At 62.3% G+C, this 13,693-nt stretch overlaps 1 long non-coding RNA gene across 2 annotated transcripts; it reads left to right on the top strand.

Annotated features, from left to right (window-relative positions):
- The first annotated feature begins 714 nt into the window (after window positions 1-714).
- LOC146396247 (uncharacterized) lies at window positions 715-13,418 on the top strand. Of its 2 annotated transcripts, XR_014830316.1 has the most exons (4): window positions 715-5,699; window positions 6,187-7,519; window positions 11,764-11,846; window positions 11,928-13,418. It is a non-coding gene; the product is annotated as an uncharacterized LOC146396247 (long non-coding RNA). The 2 variants fall into 2 exon arrangements; XR_014830315.1 differs by having other exon boundaries at window positions 715-7,519.
- The last annotated feature ends 275 nt before the right edge of the window (window positions 13,419-13,693 follow it).

Genomic DNA, 13,693 nt, shown 5'->3' with positions numbered 1-13,693 from the left:
CCAGGCTTCTGCCCTGGGCACCCCCTCCCCCTGGGCACCCCTTTCCCTGGGGCCACCCACAGGTCCCCCTCCAGGGCTCAGCCTTGGGCGTGTTTCTCTGCTCCTGTCTGTCAGGAAAGTGATTCAAACGTGGCTGCAAGACGCCTGGAAAAGCCAGAGGAGCGGAACTGGCACCCTGACACGAGCCGCCTGGCACTAATCTCCATTGTTCTCTCCCAGGGGTGACGGAGCAGCAGCGTCGGTGGACGGAGCCCAGGACCCGTGTGGGTCCGGCTGGTCACTCCCCACTTGCAGCTGCTCCCGGGGAGCTGGGGCTTCACGAGAGAGAGGCGGCTGGAATTCGCCAAGTGGTTCAAGATGTCAGCGTCAGGGAGGGACCACGGGCCGGCATTTCCTGTGCTCACTTTGAAGACGTGAACTCCGAGGACTGGCCGTGCGTGTGGGTGGAGGGACCGCAGAGCCCGCCTGGCCTCTGAGCCTGGATGGGCAGGGCCGGGGGGGCCGCTCGCCAGGACGGGCCTGGCGGGGACCTGCCGGGGACGCTGCCCTGTGGGGCCTGTGCGCAGGGAGCCCTGGACAGGACCGCACTCCCTCCAGGCCAGCTGGGAGCCTGGTTCTGGTGGGGGTCTGCGGGGGGGCGGGGGTGAGAGGGAGGGGGGGGGTGTAGGGGGAGGGGAGGGGCTGGGGGAGGTGGAGGGCGCCTCCCTTCTCCTTCCCCCGCCCGGGGTCCTGAAGGGCCCAGGGCAGTTCTTGCAGTGTCCACTGCAGCGGAGGCCTCCTTGTGCCGCAGTGTCAGATGTTCTGGGGGGCTGCTGGCTGGGGGTCCCCGGGGGTCCTCTTGACTCTGCACACACTGGGTCCCTTTTGTGCATGGAGGATGCAGGCCCACCAGTGAAGCGTCCAGGTCACTCTGGCATGTCCCCACAGAGGCGCTGAGGGTCCCAAGACCCTCGTTGAGGCCCCTCAAGCGTCGCCCCCAGTCCCCAAGGCTGCAGAAGCCAGTGTTGGTGGGGAGCAGGGAGACCCCCCAGCCTTAGCAGCCCCCTGGTTGCTCAGTGTGGGTTCTAGAATAAACCAGAAACCCCAGAGTCCCAGCGCCCACTGCACGTGCAGGGGTCCGCAGCCGGGGCTGGGAGGGGTTTGTTGGAGGCCCTCTCTGCTCGCAGTGCCAGCCTCGCCCTGGGGAGCCCGACCGCAGCGAGTTCCCTGAGCTAAAGGAGAAGCACTGCTTTCCCACTTTGTGGTCTCAGGCTCTGAAATTTAACTTTCTTTCTTTTTTTTTTTTTGTCTTTTTGCCTTTTCTAGGGCTGTACCCGCGGCATATGGAGGTTCCCAGGCTAGGGGTCAAATCGGAGCTGGAGCCGCCAGCCTACACCACAGCCACAGCAACGCAGGATCTGAGCCACGTCTGGGACCTACACCACAGCTCATAGCAACGAGGGATCCCCAACCCAATGAGCAAGGCCAGGGATTGAACCCGCAACCTCATGGTTCCTAGTCGGATTCGTTAACCACTGAGCCACGATGGGAGCTCCTGGAGTGGCCACAGCTGGACAGAAGCTTCTGGAATGTCCCTCCAGATGCTCAGGCTTGTCCTGGACGTGGAGAGGCTTGTCCCCCAGAGATGCTGTTCCTGTGCCTGTGGGCCCCTTCATCCAGCGTCTGGCGGGGGAAGACTGCAGGGCCTCCTGGCGACGGGGGGTGTGGGGGGGGTCTCACCCCTGGCCCCGCGCTGCTCAGCACACTTGCAGCCGAGGCCCCTCCCTGGAGAATGTGGCGCAGCTCTGCCTCAGGCCCCCCCGCCCTAAGCCCTCAGAACGACGCACCAACGTCAGACCAAGTCAGGGGTGTGGGCAGCTCTGGGTGGGTCCCCCACCCCAACTCTTATCAAATGAGGGTGTCTGCTCCCCACGCTCCTGCCTTTGTGCGGCTGCAGCGGGGGGACGGAGGGGCTCCGAGGGCACCCCCGAGAAGTGGGGGGGCTCTGCGGCCCTTGAGGACTCTAGGATGCTTGTCCTTGACCTGTCCAGCCACACCAAGGCCTCGGCAGTCCTGCTGCCTGTGGTCAGGCCTGGCCTCCGGGACACACTTGGTCCCTTGGGGGCCCCTCCCCCAGGTGGGCCCCCCCTCCCCCATGGCCTCCAGCACAGCACGGTGCCAAGGCCTCCCGGTCGCACATCTCCCTGGGGGGCCCCCAGGCCTCCCCCGCTCAGGGCACTGGCCCCGGCATCCCCTGCTCCCAGTGGAGCCCATCCGGCCTTAGGGGTGTCCCTCCCTCCAGTCCCAGTTCCTGCCTTAGGCCGCCTGGTCAGCTGTCTGCTCTCTGCTCGGCGCCCTGGGCCGGCCCTGCCCCAGGGCCTCCCCTTGCTGCGGCCAGACGGGTCCTCCCCTCACGATGAACCAGCAGTCCCTCTGCCACCTCCTTGCCCTGCGTGTCGTCGCGGAGGTCAGAACCCTCTTCTGTCGGGAGCCGTCCAGGGCAGATGGCGCCAGCCGTGCCGGGGCCAGTCTGGGGAAAGCCTGCAGGTCTGGCTGCCTTTGGTCACAGCTTCCATCCCAGGGAGAACCCGCCCGTGGGCTGAGTGAGAGGCTGTTGGGGGCGGTGTCGCAGCAGGCCCTGCTGGGAGCGGCCCATGTCCCAGAGGCCAGACAGGTGCCACTGGCCTTCCAGGCCTCATGCCCTCCCTCATCTTCCCCTGAGCCGGACGAAAGCTCCTCTCGTGTGTTCAGAAGGGGCACAGAGCCTGGGGCCCTGGCGGCTGCAGAGGAGTCTGCTGACTGTGGGTCAGGAGGTGTCCTCAGGCTTCCTGTCTGGTGCCCCCCCCGGCCCCTCCGCCCTGGCCACTGCTTCTCAGGCTGGGCTGCAGCCCACAGGAGGGTGGGGGCTGCCTGGGTCAGAGGCCTCTGGTCCGTCTTTCTCCAGTGGAGATGACGTCTGGGGCCCCTTCCAACTCGGGTTCTGGAATCAGGGACACGGTGACTCAGCGGGTACAGATGACTCAGGAACTGTCAGATGTACAGTGTAGCCATTTGAGATCCCAGGACTCGACTGCTTTAAAGTCCTATGATTCATCACTCTTGAAACGCACGCGTGGATATCAAGGCTCTTATTCACAACCTCCAGATACAAGGCATAGCCGAATGTCCTGACCGAGAGGCTGAGCTTACATTTATCTGTGATTTCAGATGACTTGACTGTTCTAAGGATAACAGAGCTGCACAGGAATCTTAGCTGAATGGTTACAAGTAATATGTTAATATTTATACTATCATGCATATGCATGCTTTTATATTTCTCTTGTAGAAAAACACAAACAGTAGCTTAGTAAATAGGAGCCGAGATTTTTAGCATAAAAGACAGGAATGCAGATCGAAAAGAGATTGATCAAAAATCCTTACTATTAGGCTTGAATCATGTCAGGACAAACTCATCCCTTTTTCTTTTCAAACAGATGTATTTCCCAGCTCGCTGCCCAGAAAAGGTGGGACCCCATGACAGCTGGTGGCGGGAGTGCCCACGGTCACGCGTGTGTCTGGATAGCGCGGATGGGACCTTCTGGGCATCTTTGGTGAAATGGACGAGTCCAGGTCTTGGGCAAAGGTGTTTCGTTTTAGGATGTTATTTATTTATTTTGACTGCCCTGGCGGCATATGGGAGTTCCCAGGCCAGGGATCCCATCCGAGCTACAGTTGCAACCTACGCTGCAGCTGTGGCAGTGCTGGATCCTTAACCCATGCGCCTTAGCGGGAACTCCAAGAAAGTGTTGAGATTCCATTCACACGCAGCCACTCACTCATCTTCATTGCGCAATCAGTGGCTTTTCAGTTTGTTCCCAGGGTTGGGCAACCTTCACCGCTGCCCGGTTCCAGAAAGTCTCCCTTGCCCCAGAAGGAAACCCGGAAGTCTGGCTGCAGCCCCTCGCGGCCCGGCCCGGCCTCCACTCCTCTGCTTTCAGTCACTGTGCACGTGACCTTTCTGGACATTTCACGTCAGTGTCGGCGGGATCCTGCAGCTTGTGGCCGTGGGATCTGCCCTCTGTCCTTGTGCGTGTGGCAGGGGCCGTAGGCTACTCTTGGGGATGCCCCTGCCCCCCTTCCCTCCAGGAGCTCCTTTGCTGCTTCTCCTTTCAGGGTTGGGGTCTCCTTCCCATCTCTGGACTCGCCTTGTCACCCGCAGCGCTTGGTTGGAGTCACCCGGTGCCACCCCGGTGCTGGGACCAGGGCCAGCAGCACCCCCGGCGGTATGCTGCTTGTGAGTGGACCCTTGTGGGTGACACTGTGGGCCTGAAGTCCCCAGTCCTCTTTGTCCCCTGCTGCCACCTGCTTCTTCAGGCCCATGATGGCCTCAGAGCTACAGGGGCAGAGGCATGGACGAGGTACCCTCTAGGCCGGCCCGGGGCTTCAGACTTTTCCAGCCCCTAAGCTCCGGCAGGGGAAACAGGCCGGGCCCAGCCGAGCCCAGTGCCCGTTCTTCTCCTGCAGCAGGACGTGCTTGCGGGTTGGAGCTGGGACACATGGGAAGCCCAGGTGGGGCGAGGGCAGAGCCAGGAGGCCTTCCTGGCTGCGCCTAGAGAAACCCCAGAACCCGCGTGTGGGAGGCCAGACTGGGGCGCCAGTGCCACTCCGTGGCGGGGGCCGGGGGCTGGTCGAGGCCAGAGGTCGGATGGGCAGCGAATCATAGGCTTCTGTGAGTACCACCCTGCCCCCCTCTGCCCCCAGCGGGGCCACTGCCCACACCCCCCCTTCTCCACGCCAGCCGCGGTGACCCCAGAGATGGGCAAACGGGGCCAAGTCCCCAACCCCTTCTGAGCATTCTGGGTTGGGTGTGTACCAGCACGCTGCTGGCCCAATAGATTCATGCAGAATCGGTGGACTCTGGGTTCCTCCCAGAACAACGTCGCCCCAGGCCACGCACACGTGGGGCCCTGCGTGGTGCCCTTGAGTGGAACTGACCCTGGCCTGCTGCACCTTGGGGCCTGGGCCCAGAGGATGGGGGGGCCTCCCCTGCCAGAGCAGCCAGGCCCCTGGACCTGGTCCTGCCCCTAGAGGGCCGGGCTGCAGGCCGGGGCCGGGGCACACGGAGCCAGGGCTTCCCTGGGCCTGGGAACCGCCCAGACGCACCGGTGACCCCACCTTGAAGGGCAGCCCGCAGGGGCACGGCCGGGTGGGGCACGGCTGCCAGGCCCAGGTGCCCACGTGTCCAGCTGGGCCCTCTGGGCTTTTCCTGGCTGCTGTCCCAGAGGTGGCCTGGAAGGACCCGCAGGGCAGCCCGGTGTGACCCAGAGGTGTGCCAGAGCTGGGTGGCCCGGCCGCCGGCCCCTCCCTGCCCTTACTCATCTGTCTGGGCGCGTCCAGGGGGCACTGTGCTCTGGCAGGCCCCGGGCCCCAGGGGTGGCTGGGCCGTCTCTGTCCTCAGGGGGTCACAGTTGGAGAGACATAAACAGGAAAGAGAGAAGGGACACAGGCCGTCAGTTGTGCTCAGGGCGACCCGCCCGGCGGAGGAGGACGCCTGCCTGCGGTTCCAGGCCGCACAGGGGCCTCCTCCTGGGACAGTGCCCTTCCTGGTACCCTTGTCTTCAACCCCTGGACTTTCAGGGTCCGAGTGTGTGCTCTTCTTGGTTGCTGCCCTGCAGGCCGGACACGCTGACCCTGCCTCCCCGTGCCCGGACCCTCGGCAGCCAACACGTGGCTTTCTGGAGGTGTGTGTGGGGGCAGTGGGCGGATGGGAGTCTGAGCTGAGAGGAGGCAGAGCCCCTGGTGCTCAGGGAGCCTCACTTCTCTTCTCTTTTTTGGTCTTTTTAGGGCCCCGCAGCCTATGGAGGTTCCCAGGCTAGGGGTCCAATCGGAGCTACAGCTGCCGGCTTACACCACAGCCACAGAAACGCGGCATCTGAGCCATGTCTGCAACCTACACCACAGCTCATAGCAATGCCAGATCCTTAACCCGCTGAGCGAGGCCAGGGATTGAACCTGCATCCTCATGGATGCTAGTCAGGTTCACTAGCCGCTGAGCCAAGGCGGGAACTCCAAGCCTCGTTTATCTGATGTCAGGTGGTCAGAGGCTGACGGACCCCAGGCCCGAGGCCCCCTGCTGCCCAAGGTGCCTGGATTGCACCCCCCCGCCCCATACCACCCCCGTCACCGCTTCCCAGCCTTCTCTCCCTGGCTGCTCTGCTTCTCCACCAGGACGCTGGCGCCCAGAGCCCCCTCGGAGACGTCGCGTGCGCTGGGGCGAGAACCGGCTGCGGGGCACAGAGATGCATCGGTCGCCAGGGTCCTCCGCGCGTGGAGCTCGAACGGCTCATCCTTGGAGGCCAAGTTTGCTTTTCTGTATCTGACTTTCTGCGGATATAAACCGTGACTGTTAAAAGCCGAAACGGCGCGTGAAAAATCTTCCAAGGCTTTCACTTCTCTCATCTCCAGGGACCTGGTGAGGACACAGCGATAAACACGGGGTCCAGGCGCAGGCAGCTCCCGGGCCAGGAGAGGCCGTCTCTGCTGGCGGCAAATGATTTCTGGGTGCAGCGGCTGCCACCATCGCTGTGGACCCCAGGGGAGCCTGCAGCAGCGGGCAGGCTCCCCCTGAACTTCAAAGAATGCGCATACATTCTCATGGGCAAGGGTTTTCAGGAACCTTTTTCCCGAAGACTGATATACATAAGAAAAGTTTACAGGTTGCAAACGTGCACCTTGATGCATTTAAAAAAGTGAACACACCCACGTAACCCCCATCCAGACGAAGGTACAGGACGCAGCAGAGCCCCACAGGCCCCCTGAACCCCATCCCCGCCCCGCCGACCCCCTGGCAGGGAACCTCTTTGCTGACTTCCGTTCCCATGAGTGAGCTGCGTCTGGACCTGAACTTGGCCTCAATGAAACCATGTAGCGCCTGCTCTTTTGCGTCTGGTCCCTCTCGCTCAAATTCTGTGTGTGAGTCGCATCCAGGTAATTACGGGCAGGAGGGCTTACTTTTTCATGGCCGAATCCAACTGCGGGACTGTGCGATACTGGCCGGGAGCGTTGCCCCGTGGCATTGTCAACGGACAGGGCGGTGCGTTCGGGCTGACGGCTGTGGTGGGTACTGGTGCCCTGCCTCCGGGCACCAGCCTTTCTGTGAACACCGGCTAGCCTGGCTGGGAATGGAATCGCGGGGCCCAGGATGCGTGTATTTCTGACTTGGGAAGATGCTGCCCGTTTTCCAAAGTTACAAACCAGTGTCCACTCTCCCCTGAAGCGTGCGGCTGCTTCTCACGCTCTGCACGCGGGAGAACCCTGGATTTTGTCAGGCCCCTTACTTCCGGCCATTCTTGTAATCACCGTGGTGGTTTTCAATTTGCGTTTCCATGATGACGAATGATGGAAATGCGCTTTTTTCCACTTGTGTACGCACTGTCGTGGGAGTGCCTGTTCAAGTCTTTCGCCTTTTTAAAAAAAGAGTGGTCCCTGCATACAGATGCTTACAGCGGCTTTATTCATCACCCTCCAGACTGGAAATCACCAAGGCGTCCCTCCATCACGGGTAAGTAAACCATGACACAGCCGGACAAGGGACTCTCCCTCGGCCCTAAGGAGAACGGAGCCTCAGGCCCTGGAAAGGCATGGAGGGAGTTCTCTCGCGGTGGCGCAGCGGGTTAGTGTAGAGTTGTCACTGCAGTGGCCTGGGTCACTGCTGTGGCTCAGGTTCAATCCCTGGCCTGGGGACGTCCACACGCTGTGGGCACAGCCAAAAAAAAAAAAAAAAGAAAGAAAGGAAGTCAAGGAGGAAACTTAAATGTATGTAATAACTAAGTGACAAGATGCCGGGCTGAAAAGGCCACAAATGGGTGGTGCCAACAAGATGATATTCGGCAGAAGCAAAGCTGTGGAGTCATTGGAAGCTCTTGGTTGCGGGGTTGGGGGAGGGAGGCATGAAGGGGGAGCCCAGGGGACTTTTAGGGCGGGGACATTACTCCGTATGAGACTCCCAGGGGACACGCGGCGTCATGGCCAAACCCGTAGGATGTCCTGCACCCGGAGTGAACCCGATGCAGGCGGTGGGCTCCGGGGGCGGTGAGGGGAGCGTGCTGGTCCGTCGGGGGTAAGGGTGCGTGTCTGGGGGAGGCCCTGCCCGCGTCGGGGCCCGAAGTCCACGGGAACGCGTGTCTTCCTCTCAGTTTGGCGATGCACTCAACACTGCTCTCACAACACAGCTTATTAAGTAAAAAATACTACTTAGAAAAGAAGCAAGACCACAAAGAACATGTATGACCGAGTCCTTTTACGTCAGTGGTGCTTTCAGAATTTATCTCCGTGTTCGTTGTGGCCGATTTGCGATCCTGGCTGGCAAAGGAGGGGCTTCCCCGGATGCAGAGCTCAGCGTGGCTCATACGTTTGAGCAGCAGGCAACATCGGGCCTCCTCTGAACGGGGGGCCTAGTTTCAGCTGGTTAATTCCGTTAGTGAAGACCTTTCTACGTCGGGAGTCAAGGAGGCTTTTCTGGACAAAACTCCAGGCAAGAACATGGTTTGGTTTTACTGAAATCAAAGGTCGTTTCCAGGTGGGAACGTGCCCCTCAGCACCCTGGGCGCCTCCCCGGCCTGTCCTGGTCGCTCGAGGTCCCGGGGCGGCTGACTGGCTCTCCGAGGCCCACGGCCGCCTGTCCCCACCTGACGCTGTCTCCTCACCTTTCCGGGCGTTGCTGTCTGGCTGGCTCCAAGCTGGGGCAGCTCACGGGGATGGCGGGGGTGGGGGGCGGCTGAGGCGCCCACTTGGCGCTTCCCAAACTGGTGCGTGCGTCTGGGCCCCTGCCGCACGCTGCGGACGGGATGCAGAGGGGAACTTGGTTCTTCTCGCTCCTCCTGGAAACCCCGAGGCTCTTCCACACGCACGCTGTTCGCCAGCCAAATCTTTCCTCCTCGTCTGCGTGATGCTCTCCCACCTCAAGACTCGCCCCCTCGGGGATGGTCCCACTGGGAACCTGTCTGCTCTGCACCTGGCTCAGCTCCATCAGGCATCACCTCTGCTTGGCGGAGTCCCCAGGGCAGGGGCCGCCCCGTCCTCTCACTTAGCGTCGGGCCCCGAATATCTGGGCGTCACTGATTAACTGATTAGAGAAGGAAAAGCCCCAAGATCCTGAAGAAGACAAGTCTCAAAATGGAGATAGATATTTGCAACACATAATGGACCAGACTGTGTCCACCATATGTAAAGAGCTCTGGCAAAGCAATTACAAAACGACAGGCAAAGGGGACAGAAAGGCCTCGGAAGTGCCGTTCCTGCCGTGGCGAAGTGGGCTAAGGATCTGCCTAGAGTGGCTTGGCTGGCTGCGGAGCTGCAGATTTGATTCCTGGCCTGGCTCAGTGGATAGAGGATTTGACGTTGCCGTCCCTGTGGTGTAGATCTGGGGTTGTTGTCACTGTGGCGTAGGTTGCGGCTGTGGCTCGGATTTGATCCCTGGCCCGGGAAATTCCATGTGCCATGGGTGTCGCCATAAAATTAAAGAGCGAGAGGGACAGGAGGCCTCGCGGTGCTCAGGGAGGTTTGTGTTGAACCACCGAGAATCCCGACACAGCCTCAGGCCGGCACAGCTGCAGCGTGTGCACACAGGGGCTTGCAGCCAAGTGTGAACTGGTGCAGTCACTTGGGGATGTTCTAACATGGAGTCAGACCCTCTGTCCTGGCAATGTCCCCCACCCCCTGCGACGTGCACCCCAGAGAAGTCAGGGTGCAAGTAAGGACACCAAGGACCTGCAGCAGGGGTATCCGAAGCTGTGTCCCTAACAGCCAGGCTGGAAAAGACCGGGTGGGCGTTCCTGTCATGGCGCAGTGGAAGCGGATCTGATTGGGAGCCATGAGGTTGTGGGTTCAATCCCTGGCCTCGCTCTGTGTGTTAAGCTCTGTGTGTTGCCGTGAGCTGTGGTGTAGGTTGCAGACACAGCTCAGATCCGGTCTTGCTGTGGCTGTGGTGTAGTCCAGTGGCTACAGCTCCGATTGGACCCCTAGCCTGGGGAAAAAAAGAAAAAAGAAGAAAATGACCAGGGAGCAGGACGGGGGACGTCTCTGAGGGTGGCGTCTAGGCGCAGAGGAGACGGCCTGGGCCCAGGACCGCCTCCCGGGTGCCCCCGGCGGCTGGGACGCCCCTGCCCTGCCCTCGGTGCCCCGGGGGCTCTGCAGCTTTCCCGAGCTTGGAAAGAGCAGGGCAAACCGAGCAGCTGAGAGCACAGGCGGCTCGGATTCCAAAGACCCCACAAAAGTGAGTTTCGGCCAAACCGCATTGTCCGCTGGTGGTACGTACATCAGCTTTGCTGGCTTCGCGGGGGCACGAGTGCCCCTTTTCCATTAAACCAGCGAAGGCTCAGTCTGACGGTGGAACGTGTTCCAGCAGAAGGACAAACCTGGTTTAAATCAACCTCGGAGCGGTGAGAACTGTTTGCCCCTTTAAAGGGACCTATGGCAGCAGCTCCAGGGCTCTCCCTCGGGGGCAGGCCTGGGGTCGCGGATGGCAAGGACCCCCTAGAAAGCTGGGGCTCTCGGGGGCTCCAGGGCTGAGGAGGGGGGCCCGGGCGTAGGCGCCTTAGGCCACAGAGCCAGGTCTGGGCCTGGATCCTCCTGACTGACGGCCACCAGCCGTAGTGCCTCCTGGGACCCTGGCCCCCTCCGGGCCTGACAGGGTCTGGGGTGGATTTGTCAGCGGAGCGGCCCCTGTGACACCGGTGATCACTCCTCAGGAATGCGACTCGGCCACACGGCCCCAGACCTGGCCGTGCAGCTGGCATCAGAGGACTCTCCGTGCCAGGCGTCCTCTTGCTCCTCCTTCCCAGCCCTGGCCTGGGGGAGGGCAGACCCCTGTTCTGGCACAGATGGCCTCAGCCTGGGGTTGCCGGGCGGTGGGGGCACCTTCCACTTCCCATCCTTGGGGCCTGGCCAGCTCTGGACGCTTGCTGGACAGTGTGTGGCCGTGGCCTTGCAGAGGAGTCCCTGACCTTGGGGAGAGCCAGGACGCTCAGGCAGGGCTGGCCAGGGTCGGAGCGCTGAGGGGGGGTGGCTGAGAGCGGCTGCACCGAACCTGCCCCAGGGGCCACTGTGCTGCAGCCGGAGGCCTGGCCTTGGTCTGTCAGAGCCCCCGTGGGCCATGGGGAGCAGGAACCAGGGAACAGGGCTGGGTGGGGACCCCAGCCAGGAGCCAGCCTCAGGGGCTTCCTGGAGCTGGCAGTGGGGTTAGAGGGCCTTGGCTTCGGGGGTGGCTGGATGGGGCATCAGCCTGCCAGGAGGGCACAAGCTGCTGTGACAGCCCAGGGCGCGCGCGTGTGTGGTGTGGGCGAGGGGGGTAAGGTGCCCACAGCCACCCCCGTCTCAGGAGGGCCTCTCAGGAGAACAATTATTTTTTCCTTCATCCAAGTGTGAAGACCCAGAAATCTATTCATAGACTCCTCTAGCTAAATTCTCCTGCTTTAAAGATGTCTTTTTTTTTTTTTTTTTTTTTTTTAATTTCTCGAGCCGTAAGACAGGTATTTACTCTTTTGCTGATAACCTTTTGCACGATACGCTGCGTGTAACACTGAGCGTGTGGCCGTAACACCCGGATGGCTTGGGCGTTTGTCCACCGTCCACACTGGGATGAGCTTGGGCTTTTCCAGTGGGAGGCGAGGTGCCAGGCTCCCCGGGTCGGTGAGGATGACAAACTGCTTTCCTGGGCTGGGAGGGGACCCCTGGGGTCCCCTGGCGGAGGCACCGGCAGGCCTGATCCCCAAGGCCTCCCCCGTGCCCCCGACTCTGTCCTCCTAGGACGCCCGGCCTGGGGTGGCTTCCAAGAGCAACCCCTTCTCCGACCCAGTTCCCAGCACCCCGGGGCCCAGCCCAGGCCCGAGGTGGGTACTGGGGGGTCAGGGGTGCGTGTATAGGAGCAGGGAGTCCATGACGGGGACAGCCAGCTCGTCTGTCCCGTGCAGGCCCTGGACAACCCCTGGGCGTCTTCCCCGTAGTGCCTGGCGTGCGGCTGCAGAACCGGCCGGGGGCTTCCATCTGAGGAGCCCGGAGAGCGAGTGAGAAGCTGGCGTGGAGGGAACAGGGTGCCGGCCCCTAGGACCCCCCTGGCCTGGAGGACCCAAACCCAAGCTCGAAATCACAGGAGGGTCCGTCCAAGCCGAAGCCTGTGTCCCTGGGGTTTGGGAGCCGGCAGCTCCCGGTTCCCCCCTTCCACACACCCCTTCTGCCCGGCGCCCCCATTCTCCTGCTTCTCTCAGCCCGGGTCCCCACCGCCCTCCCCAGGGGCAGGAAACCTCACTGGGAGGTTCTGCCCATCGTCCGTGCCAACTCAGGCCTCCAGGTGGGCGAGTCCAGGACTTCAAAGGCCCGATGAGACCGCCCCCACTGCCTGCTCCCCCTGGTCTCCCCCTCTGCCCACAGCAGTTGACAGGAACTACGCGGGGTTGCCAGCCGGCGACCCCCGGCACCACCGTCTGGACCCGTCCCTGGCTCCACCCTGGTCCTGCCAGCCGGCCGGCCCAGGACCTTCGTGCTGGCTCTGGGCCAGTGTCCATGGGGGTGACGGGCAGAGGAAGGGGACCCCCTCTTACTCCTGCCATGGTGGCTGCTCTGCCAGGTTCCAGAAGCATCTGCAGAGGCTACTCACTGAGTATCCAGAGATGTGGGAACAGGCTTGGGGGGAAGCCCAGCCAGCCCAGCAGAGGCCACCCCAGATCAGGGGTCTGGGCTAGTGGGGCCGTGGCAGCACCCTGGGCACCCAGGCAACTCTCTGGTGAGAGGGATGCCAAGTTTCACATCACCTGTTCAATCTCAGAAAGCACCGGGTCTGTGGCCCGGCCCAGCCCCCGCTCTCCGATGGCCAGGACCTCGGCACACCTGCCTGCTTTGTCTCAAAGGAGTCTCGGGTGGGCGGGCCCTCAGCAGGGGCCCCTGCAGGTTTAGCATCAGAAAAAGTCCCCTGTCTGCCCCCCGGCCTGTCTCTCGTCGCTCGCCCAGCCCTCAGCTTGGTTCTCTCAGCAGCGGCCACGCCGTCTGCCTTGCTGTTCAAGCACAGTTGCCACAGGGCCTTTGCACGGCCGCGCAGCTGTCTGGGAGGGCGTCCCTGGCCCACGTTCCCCCGTCACCTCCTTCTGGTCTCTGCCCGAATGGCACCTCCTCGGAAGAGCCCCTGCAGCGCCCCCCCACCCCCCGCCGCATTCAGCCCATTTCTTCTGCCTGCCTGGCAGGCGTCGACCCCTGAGAGCAGGGCTGTGTCTGCCGGACGTGCTCCGGGTTCCGGAAGATGCTCTTTTCTGATCCTCCTCCTCGCTCAGCCCAAACCTCGCCAGGGCCGAGTCCCCGTCGACAGAAGCCTGGCCTGGCAGCGGGAGGGGGTGGGCTGCAGGTGTTGGACACGCTCGTCCTGTGGGCTGTCGCCGGCCCTTCAGAGGCCCCCGCACCAACGTCCTGAAGGACCCAGCGGAAGCCAGGGGCCCGGGTACCGGCTCCTTCCCTTCCTTTTCTGCAAAGCTCTGTCCTCCCCGGGCCCAGGCCGGAGCGCCTGACAGGGAGCTGTGAGGGGTGGGCCTGGCCCCAGGGGTCCTCGGAGCTCCGGGCTCCCGGCTGGTACACAGGGTGGCGGGGCGGGCAGCCTTGGGAGGCTTGGAAGCCTCTGTGGAGAAACCGGGAGTCGCAGCTGGGAATGAAATAAAAATCCACGCGTAACATTGTTTTCCGTGAGGCTTGGTGA

The sequence above is a fragment of the Sus scrofa genome, chromosome 15, assembly GCF_054392235.1.
Source record: "Sus scrofa isolate SSC_HxYL_T2T_F1_AM1 chromosome 15, Sscrofa_HxYL_maternal_Yorkshire_Landrace_v2.0, whole genome shotgun sequence".
Lineage (NCBI taxonomy): Eukaryota > Metazoa > Chordata > Mammalia > Artiodactyla > Suidae > Sus > Sus scrofa.
The sequence above is the reverse complement of the archived record's forward strand: the minus strand, read 5'-3'. Positions and strand labels throughout refer to the sequence as shown.